This window comes from Pteronotus mesoamericanus, unplaced genomic scaffold (assembly GCF_021234165.1).
Source record: "Pteronotus mesoamericanus isolate MK-2021 breed Mesoamerican mustached bat unplaced genomic scaffold, CSHL_Meso_final scaffold_85, whole genome shotgun sequence".
Classification (NCBI taxonomy): Eukaryota; Metazoa; Chordata; class Mammalia; order Chiroptera; family Mormoopidae; genus Pteronotus; species Pteronotus mesoamericanus.
In genome coordinates, this window is record NW_026555329.1 from 57,655,639 (window position 1) to 57,673,165 (window position 17,527).

The window sequence follows — 17,527 nt, forward strand, 5'->3', positions numbered from 1 at the left end:
TAATTATGCCTCAATTTTGCTTTAAAAAAAGTGTTTCTATGATAACTTTTCAAGCATTGTCCACTGCTGAGGGGAAAAAAAAAATGTTTTCTTCCTTTACATTTATTATTTGAAAGGAGTTAAAAATTGTCCCCCTCATCCTTGCTTTGAATTTTTTTGAATTTATGAATAAGTCACCCCCACACTTCAGAAGCTCATAATTTCGATATGGTCACAGCTTTCATCTCATTGTCAAACATACCTTATTTCCCTGAACACATGCTTAGTGGAGATATCTGACCTCTTATTAAAACCCATGCTTTGTGCACTACAGGCCTGCTATCCAATTATCACATGGATACTTCCTGTCTGCCGCGGATCTTGGGAATTTTTTCTTCTCTCTACTGTGTTGGATCTCCTGTTACCTGGATCATACCGTTCTTCTATGTTGGTTTATTTCTTTGTTTTGACAGAATTCAACCTCATATAGCTTCCTTAAAAAAGATATGAGAGTCAAAGTTTATATCCTTCGAAAATCTAAACATACTTTTATTTTTCTCAGTGTGTTAGATAATCTGAATGAATAAAGAATTTCCTCATATTTTTCTTAGAATTCTGAAAACAGTTTTCAAAATTTTTCTTAATTGTTCTGCTGCCTTTGAGAATCTGATATTCTGATCAACCTATTTGACATACCTGTTCTCTAAAATACTTCAGTGTTTTAATTGTGTCTTATTCATCCCATTAGTGAGAGAGGGATTCACACTGAGTTTAGATTAACAGCGTTTTATTAGTCACATTAATTCGCAGTCTAGTGTTGGAAGATACTGCAGGGCCATGGCAGGGCAGGGGGAAAGGGTGCACTTGGGAAGAGAGATAACAAGAGGCTGTAGGAGGCATTCTCTTTAAAGCTGAGGCATGCTTCTTTAACATGGGAGAAAGTGTTTGTCTTGTTTGAATAATTATGTCCGGTGACAGGAAACTGAAACCCCAGGAATAAGCAGGCCCTGCACCTGATCTCTTTGTTAAAAAGAGTTGCTTTTGTCCCGTACCTCATCTGCATGAGCAAACCGGGTTAGGGAGGGACTCTCAGTTAGGCCCTTTGAGGTGTTTCCGACTTTACCAATTGTTAATGAAGGGGATAATATTAATGTTAGGACTTATGTCCCATATAAGAACTTCCCCTTAATTTCTATGTTATAAAATGTCATGGCTTTATGTTTTAATGAGTGTCTATTTTTGACTCCTTGTCACCTTATCACTTTGGATATTCATGCTCCTGTTTATGGGTTTCCTTCGTTTTCTTTCTGCTTCCTTTTTTCAATGACTGCTTTCAGAAGTTCCTTTCTTTTAGTTTCGTTTTTCTCCTTTTGTTGAAGTTCTATCAGCCAGATTTTGAATTAGTTCAACTTCTGTAATTTTCTTATATAATTCCTCCTATTGATCAGCATTTTGTCTTTTTACTTTTCCCTGAGAGATAAAATTTGACTTTTCTTACAATTATTTTACTATTTTTATAGATATTATATTTAAAATTTCCAAGACCTTTCTTTTCTCAGATGATTTTTAAGTAATGTTTAATAGTTTTTTGTATCTTCTCCAATCTCTGAAGATGTAACTAATATATTTTTCTTCTATCATCACAATTTCCTTTTTTTCTATTTGTTTGCTGTTTCGATACCATTTGTCCTTGAATGTGAACAGCCCATTTATACTTACAAATGAGGTACTAAAATTTGATTGAAAACTCTATGTGTATTGAATTTGCCGTAAGGCACAATTTCTTTTTTGTACTCTCATTTTGGGTATCTACCACAAGTTTTCTCCTCTGACATTTCTTCTTATTAAACCCTATATATTTCTTCTTTGAAGCATTTTCTGATAGTTTTACCCATATTATCCCTTTTCCCTCTTACTTTCCCTATTGCATATTTTAATTTTTTTGTAGTATTTATAGTATTCTACCTTTATTATGTTTATACTGGATTATAAACTGTTTAAGAGTATTCCCCATTACTTATTATCTGTGTAGTTATTTCAAACTGTGCTGTACTTATTGGTCATTCAAATATTTATGGTTTTACACTCCACATTTAATGCCAAGTTAATAATATAATCTTTTCTTCTAAAACAAAAACTTTGCTTGAAGTTTTTATTTTCATAAATACTGTGACCTCAGCAATTATACTGAGTTGAATAATATCTATTTTTCAAAGTAAGGATGTTTCAAAATAACACTGAAGTCTCTGGTGCAAGTATCTTTTTTTTTAAATTTAATTTTAATTTATTTTTTCAAATACATTTGTCTCTGCCTCCCCCCCACCACTTTCCCTTGCCCCCTCCCTCCTTCCCTCCCTCAGCTCTTCCCCTTTGGTTTTGTCCATGAGTCCTTGCTATATGTTCCTTGACTTTCCCCTTCCCTTCCTTTTCCCCTCCCCCCTCCCTCCTTCCCTCTTGTCTCTGTTGATTTCTTTTCCTTTCAGTGTTGCTGGTCTTATTTTCCTTGCATCTTTGTATTATTGATTAGGTTCCGCTTTTATGTGAGATCATATGGTATTTGTCTTTCGCCCCATGGCTTATTTCGCTTAGCATAATGCTCTCGAGTTCCATCCATGCTGTCTCGAAGTTTAGTAGTTCTTTTTTTCTTTCTGCTGCGTAGTATTCCATTGTGTATATGTACCATAACTTTTTGATCCAATCGTCTACTGATGGGCATTTAGGTTGCTTCCAACACTTGGCTATTATAAATTGTTGCTGCTATGAACACTGGGGTGCATAGGTTCTTTTGTATTGGCGTTTGGTGTTCTTAGGGTATAGTCCCATGGTGCAAGTATGTTCACCAAGTTTCTTCATAGGTAGAAATTGTAATAGGACATTTGCTACATAAATTTCAACTTAAACTGAACTGCCAGGAGACTGAAAAAGAGCACAAGTTGTCTTCTAACTCAAGAAGAGCCTCACATTTTCAAATCGTCTTACAATTCATTCTATTAAAAAAAAATGTGCTTTCTTAAGCAACTAGTTTTATCTTGTTAAGCATATAATGCAATTCATGCTTTGGTGTATGTGTATATGAATATAAAATTCATGCAGACACCACAGATTTTTTAAAAATCTAACAAAATATAATACAAAGTCTATATTGTATTAATACAAAGTTTCATAACAAACACTATATTTTTCAAAATTCTTTGTGAATAACACAAATACGTAGCTTACAAGAAATGTTTAAAAATATCATAATCTATTAAATTTAAAGCTATTCATAGGTTACTTACATTTATGCATAATTGTGTCAAATTCTTATACTATATCAGCTTTATAGTGCCTCAAGTTCCTATACTGCATCTTAATTAACCTTAATTGTTTTATCTTATTATTATGTATAATTTATTACATATAATTATGTAATTATTTGGTATTCTTTTATACCTTGGTCTGTTTCTAACAAAGATGTTATTTTACAAGTAATGACTACACATATTTCAATTTGAATGTTTCTTGTGAAAAAAGAATATCTGAGTATGTATAGGTTGATTAAGGTGAGGACTGAAGATCCTGCAAAAGAAAGGAATGAATCCATAATATTTTCTTCCCATCACCACCTCTCCTTTGTCTCTTACTTTAAAATATAATAGCTATTTTGGTCATAAGAATGGACAAATATTGTGTCTTTTTCAGTCCCCATTACAATTTCTGTGATAAGGATATGGTATACAAATATTAATGTTTTATGTATTTCCAACAGTTGTAATGTACAATTCTATTTTGACCTTTCCAATATGATTCAGATTGATCAGCTGAGCACTTTATTTCTTCCGTTGCCTACTACTGTAATAGTCTATTAAAGAAAAGGGCAAAATGATCAATCAATCAGAATTTCTAATGTGTTGGATAATAGTGTTCTAATTTTGCCTCATTAAAATAGACATACGTTCATTGTTTATATGCATCCATAAATATATTCATGTGAGGATAGGCATTCTATTATTTTGAATATATGTGTACTATTAAAATTTTTCTTCTGAATTATAGTTTTCTTTAATATCTAATCTTATGCTTTTTATTGACAGTAATGTATTTTACAAAAAATAGAATTACAGTTTTTAGCTCCTAGCTTATAGAAATTAGAAATTTGTTTTTTTTTATTAACAAAATGTAATGAGTTTTCTTGGTATATTGGACAAAGTTGCAAGATCTCCAGATGTTGTTTCAAAAAATGAAAGATCTTGGGGATTCTGCACACAATGCAAAGTAATTGAACTTAGTATCTGAATGCAGGCTTTCAAATTATTTACTTATGATAATACAGACAAGAAGGAGAGAAGGAAAATTTGAGTCTCATTTGAAAAGTCAACCCATTACCCTATAGTTTAAACTGATTAGTTCTTATTTGTCCATACAAAGGTATCTCTGTTCTGAAAATCAGGTATTTCACTCTAAAAACTGGAAGCAGTGTCAAAATCACTGCGTTATGAGTGGGAGAGACTAATAAGTAGTGTCTTGGGTCTGGCTCACTCCTAAAGAAATCAATTAATAGCAAGGTAGTGATTAATAGCACGGTAGGCTGAGTTCCCAGAGTCAATAATTTCCATTTTCACCACTGCAGGAATATCATAAAAGAAATACCTTATCATAAAGTTAAAATTAGTGTTTTGCCACCTATTTGGCAGCCTTTAAAACATTGCAAAATATTGAGAGTCACTACTTATATAGTCCAGATGACTATCATTCTTTCGATTTCCAGTAGGAATATATTATCTGAATAGTTAGAACAAAATGTGAAGTATATACTTATGTCCATAGTGAAATAAAATTATAATACTATCTTACAATTTTTAGATAATGTGATTTGAGACATGATAAACAAAAAGAACTTGGATTTCCTATCTTGTTTCCCTGTTAATCTTTGATATCCACTTGATTTTCTAAAACAATGTGGGTTGCAATATTTCATTAAAGAAAGGAGAAGGAGGAAGAAGAAATTGAGTTACAACCTGATACTTGTGTTCATATGGAGATAAATGGTACAATTCAACACATAAGACCCATACCTGTAACTCTAGAGTCACCTATTCCTGAATTATCCCAAGAGGAAATCTAGGAGTCATTATGATTATTTTACCACACCACCTATATCCAATGGATATTCAAGGCTATGCATCTACCATCTCTACTATCACTGTCTCCCTTTACTTTCAGCAAATAATTGTCTAGTTCCCAATATGTATTCTTTAATATATTATCAATTATTATTCAAGACAGGCACTCTGTCTTGAATTCCACCTGGATTTTTGCAACTATTTATGTTGCTCATGCCTTTATCTTAGCCTCACCCATGACATTTACTACACTACCAGTGGATGATTTTGCTGTCTTTATATGCAAGGTATAAAGGGCTTCACATACCTTATAAGTCTTGGATTTATAAACATTAATCACACATTCCCTAAAGAATTGGCCACTAACTCAATGTCCAATAGAATTTTTTTCCTTGCCTGAAAAATATTTAAAATTACTTAATATTCAGAAATGCATGTTCCAGACTAAATAAATTTTTTGCATAAACATGCCTAGAATCCTTTAACTTTACTTGCTAGTTGGCTAATTTCTTCTATGTAATCTCCTTAACCTACTAGATTATATAGCCTTATTTTGTGACTCCACAACAATTTATGCTTCCTTTTATCTTAACATTTATCACATTACATTTCAATTTTATATCCAGTACACCCTATTAGTTTGAAATTATTGCAGAGTCATATGCAGTGATAAGAAATAATAAAGACAAAACCCATATGTCCTTTATCCAGTTTCCCCATGTGGTAACATCCTACAAGGCAGTGCCACATCCAGGATATTGTTGTAATCCACTGATTTACTCAGATTACTCAGATTTACTTGTCCTCTTCTGTGTGCATGTATGTGTTTAGTTCTATGCATTTTAACAAAAAGGTAGGTTTGTGTATCACCACCATGATCAAAATATATAAAAGTTTCATCACTGAAAGAATTCCTCAGGTCAGCCTTTACTGAGTTAAATATTCCCTCTGTTTTAAACTGTCCTATTGTATATTAAACTCCAGGATATTAGGCTTCTTGATAGATTTAATAAATACTGAATATTACATATTCTGATTGGATATGTGTGGGTATGTGTTTGTGTGTATGGATGAATAGACAGATATATGTATAGCACACATACATACACAGTTCTTTTAATTGATATTTTGTTAAATTAATTTTTAAGAAAATTCTTGTCAGTGTCTTTGATACCGTTTGTTTAATATAATAATTGGTATATAATTCTGTAACAAAATGTGATATTAAGAAGGATGTGTGTGCATGTGTGTGTATGGTGTAACTCCAGAGCTTTGACCCTAAAAAGCTAGTAGAACTTGTGGTAGCTTGGATAAATCATGAAGTGTTATTTAACACTTCACATGATTGCTGTGATTCACACGTATTTGAATTCTTGCTGATACTTTTTGCTAAATTCAGTTTAGCACCAAGATTTGGAATTTGTATGTAACCATAATATTTTCTCCTTTTCTCTTGATCTGCTTGTTGTGATTGGTGATTACCAGTAGTTGCTGTGTGCATTTGCTGATAATAAAAAATGTTTAGATTTCTGTATCCAGTTTTTCCTGCTTCAAACCCTCAATGATAATCAGCTTATCTACGTTTGGCTTTGACATGATAAGATTATCTTACCCCTATGAGTTTAGTCTTTCCATCACAGATATTAGTCTTTGTGATTGGGTACACAAGAGGTGTTGGCTAGAGCATAGGCAAGAATAGGGTTCATACTGGCTTAGTAATTAAAATCAACCTCCATTCCTTGCAGAAAAGATTTAGATTTGATCATCAAAAATCAACATTTGTCTGCATATCACCTTGTTGTTTACTGGTCCCTGGAGATGGAGGACTGTTCCTTACAGTGCTTCTGGGAAGAAGGCCCAACAATAAATCTGCAGAGATTCCCCATATTAGGATGTAGTGTGATTATGAGGTTAGATTACTAGAAGAATGTTACAGGGATGCTCAGTTAGCATTTTTCTTTTCCATTTGCATAGTTCAATCATGACATTGGATTCAGAATGATGTATCTAGAAGCAGCATCTAATATCCCTGCCAGTATTTTTGTGCCAGAGTAGATAATACAAGAGACACTAAGACAAAATGAGACAAATTCATTGATTAAGAGAAGTGGTGAACCTCATTTATCTTAAGAAATGTAGTTTCCTTGTATTATCTTTTTACATTTTTATTCTCTTCTTGAAGCTAATAATCAATCATTATACATACTATGCTGTCCACTATTCTTTACCATAAAAAAATGAGACAAATGCAGCAAAAGGAAAGAAGAAACTCCCACCATTTGTGACAGCATGGATGGAACTGGAGAATATTATGCTAAGTGAATTAAGCCAGTCAATGAAATACAAATACCATATGCTCTCAATTACAAGAGGAATCTAATGAATAAAATAAACTAACAAACAAAATAGAACCACAGACATGAAAACATGGAACAGACTGACACTGACCAGAGGGGAGGGGAGAGGGGAACAATGGTGGAAAGAAGGGGAAGGGGCTAGGCAAAGAACATGTATGAATGACCCATGGACATGGACAAGAGTATGGGAATTAACAGTGGGAACAGGAGGTTGGATGGGTGGAGGACGGCAAAGGAGGAAAATTGAGACAATGTAATAGAGAAAAAAAATTTAAATCTCAACATTATTTGATTTAAATTTGCTAATATCAGTTTACTCTTTGTATGGAAATATTTGTTGTTTATAAGTGTATACTAATGAATATGTGTATAGATATATATTTGTTAACATTCAGGGGGTTCTTTCAAATTGAGGTTGTCTGTGACATAGATTTACTGATGAAAAATCAATAATTAGTGCTTGATTCCATAAACAGATAATCAGAACCCACACTGCCTTCTCTGCTTTTCTGAGATTCCTATGACTGCCTTTTTTGAATAAAAACTAAAAAATCAATTCTGGATTCTCTTAATGGACCTAGAAGACACAAGGACACTCTTCTCCTAATCTCATTTCAAGAGATGAGAAGAAATTGATAATTGTTTGGATGACATTAAAGTTGGCTTAGATGACTTGCAACAAGCTGAACAAGAAACTGTGGACTTAAGAGAAAAAATAATTGAATTTACTCATATGAAGGTCTACTTCTAATGTTTATATTATATTTTAAGATCAAGGATGCATAAACATTCTTTGCAGGAAAATGAGTCTTAATAAGATCCTCTTTGATAGAAGATTTCTCTGGGTATTTTAGTATTTTGATCATGGCTAAACAATTAAAGAATTTTCTGTGAGGTTTTTTCTTTGCCTAGCTCTACAAAAAGTAAGATAATGAAATGAGAACAAAATTTTTCCTTGGCTTATATAGTGGATTCCCACAGGATTCCTTCATATACATAGCTCTAGACAAAAGGCTGCTAGAAATCTTGACCTTGAATGTTCATGGCATAATATATACAGCTTGATAAATCAGAGCTCCTCCAGAACATCTTGGGAAATTTTAGTAACTTTAGAAACATGACTTGTATTAATAATTTTCCAATTATGTTCAAAGGTATTTTAATAATATAAAGCACTATGGCTTATTAATAGGTTTTACATTTTTTAAAATGTTTAATATTTTATGTGAAAAACTTTGATAACTGTGCTTCAGAAGAACACACTGAAGTCTAGTCTACTTACATAATATGTGTTGAAATATAAAAGAAATTTTAGATTTAAGTTAGTGTTTTATTACTTTGAATTGTTATTTTGAAAGTTATAGAGAAGAATTATAAGAACTTGATTTCACATATTTGGAATACATGATTAAAAGTAGTAGGGCACTTTAACTAAAAAGTAGTACTTCAAAAGAGTTATCCATTAAAATTAAACATTTATCTTGGGTCAAAAATGATATTACTAATATTTCTAGGTTTTGCTTGTACAAGGTGAAAATATGAGCTATAAAATAAAAATAGATATCAAATGGGTTAATTTCTTACCATACCAATGGAATTTAATTGATCAAGAGATAAGTAAATGATATTAACAGGCTATAAATTTTATTTACCTATAATATGCTATGTTTCATAAATGTAGAATGAGAATTTAGAGAATCTGTGTCAGTTAAGGTAGGCTAAGCTGCAGTAATAAGTTTACACAAATGTTACAGACTCAAGCAAAAAACAATATATTTCTCTCTTTGCAAGTAGTCTAAGGCTGGTCTTCCAGGTCAATGAGAACAGATATGTGTATGTGTGGCAATTGTGGTGGTGGCCTAGGAGTGGGTATCTTGCTCCAAGCATCCATTTGGAGGCCCGGACTAATAGGAACTCTTACAACGTTAACACATGGCTTTTCCAGTTAGACAATAAAAGGGGAAAGAGCATGGAGGGGTATACATAGAAAATTTTAGGATCTGTTCTAAAGGTAGAACATATCATTACTGTACCCCACATTACTGTGCTTTAACTTTAACTTAGCTTTTTCTCCCCTTCTTTTACTCTTTTATTTAACAATCATGTGAACTTAAATAAATTTCACCTTTATTGGGATCAATCCTCCAAACATTTTTTTTTGTTTTTATTTTTCAATTACAGTTCACATTCAATGCTATCAGCATCTTCTCTGACCACAATGGTATGAAACCAGAAATCAATTATAAGAAAAACACACACACATATGCGCACGCGCACACACACACACACACACACACACAAATGCATGGAGGCTAAAGAACATGTTATTAAACAAAGAATGAGTTAACAATAAGATCAAGGAGGAAATCAAAAGACACCTTGAGACAAATGAAAATGAGAACACAAAAACATAAAATCTATGGGACACAGTTAAAGCAGTCATAAGAGGGAAATTGATAGCATTATAGGCCTACTTCAAGAAACAAACAAATCTCAAATAAACAATCTAGCCTTACACCTAAAGGAACTGAAAAAGAAAACAAACAACCCAAAGTGAGTAGAAGCGAAGAAATTATAAGGATCAGTGACGAGAGACCACAGACTCTGTTCTGCAGAGTACGCTCTGGGTTGTCATGGATGGGGGAAATAAAATAAGTCGTCCCAGACACTTTTCTCTCGGTCTACCAGGGAAAGGGGTAGCAGTTTCTTCTAGTGGGGAAATGCTCTGAGCCCTTCTCTTGAAGTAGCTTTTATTGAGAACCCTATGCACAGGGTTATACAGCAAAGCTCATCAATCAAAGTCAAAAGGCTATGTTTAAAGAAAACAGATAGAGCTCATACATAACAATTGAAGGAACACAGAGAATTGCCTCAGGTCAGGGTCCATGAATAAGGTAAATCTCCTTCCCAGTATGAGTTGGTTATCATAACTTTAGAGGAAAGAGTAAAGCATGTTTAGAGGAACTTACTTCTAGGTCTGATTGTCCCCAGGAACTGCCCGACCCAGTTTAGGGCTGTACCTGTCTTTAGTATTGTTTCAAGCCTGAGCCAGGGGGGCAGGACAGAGCTGCCAAGAGATAAGGAGACTTCTTTCAGATAGATGAGGACGCCGGCCATATTAAAGCCAAGGAGCCTTTTCTTCTTAGAGGGTCTCTTTGTCCCCCATGTTCTTCTCTGATGCCCATGAGGCTGTACCTGCCTTAGGTTGCCCCTTCTATCAAGGGGATCTTACCTGTCATTGACTAACCAGCCATCTTCCAAGGCCAAGCAGGGTGATGTGAGGGAGGCAGGGGCTGCACCCCTGTCAGGGGAACAGGTTTTGTCTCCTCAGTGGCCTATTTTCCCAAGGCCTCCTTGCTCAGCTTCAGCCTTGGCGTCCTCTTGCCTGTCGGTGAGGCTACAGTCCCTGAAACCAGGAGGGACAGTTCCCAAAAATCAGAGCAGAAAAAACAAGATAGAGTCTAACAAAGCAATACAAAAGATTATAACTCAGTTTTACCACTTCACCCAACTGCAGTAAAGGTTGGGATTGTAGTCTTTGTGGTGTGCCGAGGAGAAAAACAAGAGAAAAGATTTTGGTGAACATCAAGTAGCTTTTGCATGCAAACCACTGTATGTCACTAATCTCTGGATCCAAGTTCGTTTTCTTTATGCTCAATGGTCCTAAATTTTTTTTGTTTGTTTTGTTTTGCAGAGAGCAAAGTTTTTATTTTCCTTTCCCAAGAGAAAGAAAGGGCTATGTGCAGAGATGTGTTCCGGCTCTGAGGCGTGGGAGCTGTGAGCTCTTATTAGGTGATAGGGGTGGTTGTAGAGCAGGATGTTTCAGAGGATTCTAATATTTTAAGAGACCATTTGGTTTCTTAATAAACATGATCAGTCATTTCTTTTTCGAATACTATACAACATGAAGCCCTTTAGTTCTCTTGCATATATACACACACAGAGTGATTCTGTACTTGGAAGTGAAAGTTAAGCTTTCTGACCCTGGAGCACCAGTGTGATTTTCTCCTCAAGAGTCAGCTGTGCTGCGTCATTGCAGGGAAAGACAGGGAGGCAGACAGGGCTGACTGAATGGGAGAGGCAGCAGAGTGTGGCAGCAGAAAGGAGAGGCCTAGTACTCAATCATTCTTGCTGTACGGAGCAGACACACACACACACACACACACACACACACACACACACACACACGCACACGCTGCTTTAAAAAGTAAAACAGTAGGAACAACAAAACTCTACCGGGAAGTTAGAGTAGAAGCAGGCAAAAGGTCTTCCATTATCCTAAAGCTATGTTTTTCTTCAGGCCTATTTCTAAAATTCCTCTATTTTTTTCAGAAATCTGAAGAATGCACAAACATTCTGGGTAAATCACAGTTAGATTCCCTCAAGCACTTAGCTGTCTAGTCCTGGATTATCTTTCAAGAATCTTCATACATTTTGTAGTATCATCTTTCTTCATTGTTCTGCTTTGCACTTCTTTTGTAATGCTTTTCTTTTATTGATTCCAGAGAGAAATATCTATTAGTTGCCTCTTGCAGGTACCCCAGCTGGGGACAAAACTGTCAACCCAGGCATGTGCCCTGCCCGGGAATCAAACCTATGGCCTTTTGGTTTGTGGGGTGATGCCTAACCAACTGAGCCACACCTGCCAGACCATGTTTTGCACTTCCTGAAAGTACTACACTGCTTGTTTGGGACATTCTCTTTCTTTTTCTACCCCTATCACCACTTTAAATCATTTTAGCTGATATTTGCATTCTTTAGATCTCAATACTGTTGATTTTCAACATCCTAGTGTCCCAAGTAGGGACTGCTCCTTTAGCAATCTGTACTTTACGTTTAAGACAGTTACTACACTTATATGGATCAAGTAAATACCTGACTTCCCCTATTAAACTGTAAACTCCCTGAGGGCAAGGATTGAAGTAATTACAGGATATTTCCCAGTCAGAGCAATAGTAGCTGCCAATAAAAAGTTTTGGATAAAACAGTTTTTAATATATATCATCCAATATACAAAAGTCTACCCAGAAATTATCAAGCCATGCCATAGGAAAAAGAGAAACATTTATTGAAGAAGATACAAGGTACAAGAAACATTGTATGTAGGACAATGATGCCTCAGTCTCCTTCTAAAAGGCATCTTGGGACCTCACACAGTGCCCCGAGTCACCATCAGTTGCCTCTCATATTTTCCTGAATCTCATCTTCACTCTGAAATATCTTCCCTTTGAAACGTGATTTTAGCTTTGGGAAAAGCCAGTAGTTGAAGGGTGCCAAATCTGGGCTGTAAGAGGGTTGATATGATGTTTCACCAAAAATCTCTGCATGAGGTGTGATGCTTGAGCAGGCATGTTGTCCTGGTGAAGCAGCCAATCACTGGTTGCCCATAGCTGCGGCCTACTGAACCATTCAAATAGTTTCTGCAGAGGAGTGGTCAAGTTTAGTCATTTTGAATGCCATGGTCACATAGTACATGTGCTCACATAAGGTTGTCTACTGTCCCCCACTGACTAGTAAAGTGAAGTCATCCTTATTCACGCACATGCATTCCACTCCACTTTCCTTGGCATCCAGGTTACAGTAATGTCACACAAACTGTTCTCATTATATGAACAATGGTGGTTTCACCCTGGCTGGTATGGCTCAGTGGATTATGTGCTGGCCTGTGAACCAAAAGGTCACAAGTTCAGTGCCCAGTCATAGTCAGGGCACATGCCTGGGTCGGGGAGCAAGTCCCCAGTTGGGGGTGTGCGAGAGGCAACTGATCAATTTTTCTTGCACATTAATATTTCTCTCTCTCTCTTTTTCACCCTCCCTTCCCCTCTCTCTAAAAATAAATAAATAAAATCTAAAAATATTATTAAGAAAACAACGCTTGGACTTTTTCTGGACCAACCTCATATAGCATATATTATTCAATACTTAGCTTATAGAACAGTCACTTATCTAAAGCACTTTTTTTAACCTTAGGATTCCTAAAATAATTTTTAAAAATCCTCAGGGCTCAGAATTTAAGATATTCCAATTCATCTTAAAACCAAGTGTCCCCGAAGTTTTTTATTTTGGTTGGCCAAGAACAATATAAATGAGAACTGAAGGCTATGGAACACCCATAAATTATCTTGCTATTACAGTAGTCCCTCATTATCTTTAGGGACTATATTCCAAGACCCTCAGTGGATGCCTGAAACTGTGGGTAATATAGAACCAGACAGATAGATAGATAAATAAACAGATGATGAATAGATAGGCAGATAGATGATATATAGATTACAGATATAAATATGTATATATAGCTCTATAATGTTTTCTAATAATACATACATATGATAAAGTTTAATTTATCAATTAAGCACTGTAAAAGACTAATAGTAATAAATAATAATAAAATAGAATAATTATAACAATCTACTGTAATAAAAGTTATGTGAATGTGGTTTCTCTCTCTCTCTCTCTCTCTCTCTCTCTCTCTCTCCTCTCTCCCTGATAACCAATCTGCTAACCGAGTTGGTTACTATGCTGAAGAAAAGGATTATTCAAGTCCAGAAAGGACAGAGTGAACAGTGAAAGATTTCAGCACACTTCTTGGGGCTGTACAATTTAAAACCTATGAATTGCTTATTTCTAGGCTTTTCCATTCAATATTTTTAGATGTGGTTGACAATGGGTAAGTAAAACTATGGAAAGTGAAACCATAGTTAATGGAAAACCACTGTATGTTTTCACCATAAAAGATTAGGAGCATAGGAATGGGCAATGCACTTTCATCACTATAAACAAAAAAAAATTATTTTCACTATTACTCTCAAATAGAATAATGTCAAAAAATGTTAATTATATGTAATAATGGTTTTAGTATCTCAATAAAATTAAGAGACCTGTATCCCCAAGCCATTTTGCTTTGTATAATTTTATCTTTTCATAATAAATGCTGTTCCACTCTGCTTGAATCAAATCTGTATATACTGCTTGCAAAATAAAATATTTTTCAAAAAACTGTCTTTTAAAAATTAAAGAAACAGTGCTGGCTGGTGGTTCTTATCATTAGAGTGTTGCTCCATACATAAAAAGTTTGCAGGTTCAATTCCAGGTCAGGGCACATACCTAGGTTTCAGGTTTAGTTCCTGGTCAGGGCACATATGGGCAACTGATTGATGTTTCTTTCTCTCTATAAAATTAATAAACATGTCCTTCTTTGAGGAATAAAAAATATTTTTTAAAAAAATAGGCAGCACACAAGTAAAGCCACTTTAGTACTAACCAAAAAAAATGTTATGTGTGAGACAATATTTGCAACTATTAAAAGACTATGTTTCAAACAGAATGAGCCAGCTTTGGGCACCAATGATAGTTGAGTAGCTCTGCTTTATTATGCCCTTTTACTCATGGACAGGTTATATAATTTGTCCCAATTGCCACAGCACTCATGGCATTGCCTATATAGCACTATTCTGTGGAAGCATTTGACACTATTTTGAATGCTCTGAAGTCTTCTGTGAGATTTGTAAGTATTGTATAGAATTTGGCTTTTGCAATTATAACCTCAAAGTCAGTTGCAACATACTTTAAATTTTGCATCAGTAGCCTTTTTTTTTTTTTTTTTTTTTTTTTTTGCCCACATTCTACATAATGTCATTCTGGCTATAATCATAGTGATCAATTTATCTAGGTCTGTTCATGGAGCAAATATGCAGTCATCTATGAGAAAGAGAGATTTTATTCTTTATATCCTGGGAACCTAGGGGACAAAAAAAGAGATACTTGACTTTTTAGTGTATAATTAGTATTGGAAGGTATAATCACTAAGGAAAAAAGTCAATATTATATTTTCTTTCCAAATTTATCAGCCCCTTTCAGACATGGACATTACTGCCTGTGTCTTAAAGTCCAGACCAAAGATTTTCTCATCAAATATTGAAAACCGAAGTCATATTTTTACAGCTTCATATCTGTTTGCAGCAAAAAAGTGGAAGTATCTATGCCTCCTACTCCACTCCCCATGTGACTGAAATGTCTCATAAATTCCATTTACTTAGCAATATACAGCCCACTATTGTGCTCAAAACACATACCTTCCACTTATTTGTTGTAGCTTTGGGCAAGTAACATTTTTATTGTATGCTTAATCCCCAAATATGTATATATAATAATTTTAATTGTAGTACAATGTTTATCTCATAAATTCTATGAGGATTAAATGAGCAAATATTTAAAAAGCATTTACCACATTTCTAATAAAAAACATATTTCTTAATAAATATGAAGTATTATTAACAATATTTAAATAGGAAATTTATTAATTCTTTCTTACTAGCATTCTTTCCACAAAACTCATATTCATGAGCCCTTAGTCTTGTAAAATAATAGATCAATATGTGCAATATTTTAGCTAAATGATGAATGATGTGATTGGATGAATATAGTCAAGATAAAATTCTGGTAAAAGACTTTTACAGGAAAGCAGTTTGTGATGCAGTTCAAGTAATTTAACTTAAAAAATATTTTATTTACTTATTTTTAAAGAGGGAGAAAGAGAGGGAGAGAAACATCAATGTGTGGTTGCATTTCATGTGCCTCCTGCTGAGGACTTGGCCTGCAACCCAGGCATGTGCCCTACACTGAGAATCGACCTGGCGACCCTTTGGTTCGCAGGCCAGCACTCAGTTCACTGAACCACACCAGCCAGGGCTAAGTAATTTAATTTTAAAGCAAAAATCAATTCACTTTTTTTATTTTTAAGTGCAACAACTTAAAAAATTAACAGTTCATATTTTAGAATATTAGATTAACTCATAGAGGTTAGAATCCCCAGTAAACTGCTTAATTAGTATTTAATAAGGTCATCTTAACTTTATATATGATAACTAAGCAGACATGCTTGCTCACAGGAATTCATATACTATATTACAGAGCATGCAGCTGTCAAGTATTTTTCGAAAAGGCAATCAAAATAACTGAGAACTTATTTTTTATGGATGACATAATCCAAATGAGGAAATGCATTAGAACATCCTCTGCATATTTCAGAGCTTAATGAACAATCTCATCTTCATTCAGCATTTTTAAGCTACTTGTGCTTAAAAGGATAGAAGTAATTCTAAAATCATCTTTCACACCAACACAATATATCTCTACAAATTACAAGAGCTATAGGAAATTCAAATGTAATACATTACCTGAGTGAAACAGCCTCTTTCCTCTGATTTTTCTTCACAGCTTTACCTTTAAAAGGTACTGCCAATTGCAAATCAGCAAAATGTGTGAAATCTTTTTATAGTGGAAATGCACAAAATCCAGCGATTATTCAAGTTAGATAAAGTTAAATAAAACAAAATTGCTTGATAAACAGAATGAGACATACTTCCTGTAGATCCACTTTGCGGGTACAGATAACATATTATTGAAGTTGTTTTTGTTTTTTTGTTTTTTACCATTTTTGTTTGGGATAAAGATTGCTGCTGGCCCTGGGATACAGAAGCATTACTTTAACAAATAGAAAATAATCAAAGTGATTTCTTTATCCAGAAATTAAAAGGTTCATCTAAAACAGAACATTTATTTTTGGAATAAAAATACTTCCGTTTCATGTCATTCATTCATAGATAATAACCTCCTTTGATGACAATGTTAACTTAGCACTTTGTATTAGATTTAAAAATAAGTGTATTTCATAAATAAATATGTATTAATTCATTTCAAAAGAGTTTAAATTTTAAGCCATTTCAGTGACCATAATTATTTTTTTATTAATGGATTTGTGTATGCCTGACTTTCGATTAATTACTTCAGTGACAAACCTATTTCTTTTTTGAATTATAGTTGAATTAGGGGCTTTTTTGTTATTTTAAACACAGCGTTTTTAGGTTTCTTAAATTGTCAACCAAACTTTTTTTTTTAGATTAATCAGCACAGAGTGTCCATATACTAAACTAAGTGAAGAGGTGAGGCATTTTACCACAATCGCAGGATTTGGGTTTATTCTCCTTTGGGCAGTACACCCTCATCCCCATCACTTTTCCTATTTCTTTGAGTAAGGTAATGACCTGAAAGTATTAAAATTGTCAACCTATTCTCTTCTGATTAGCTCAA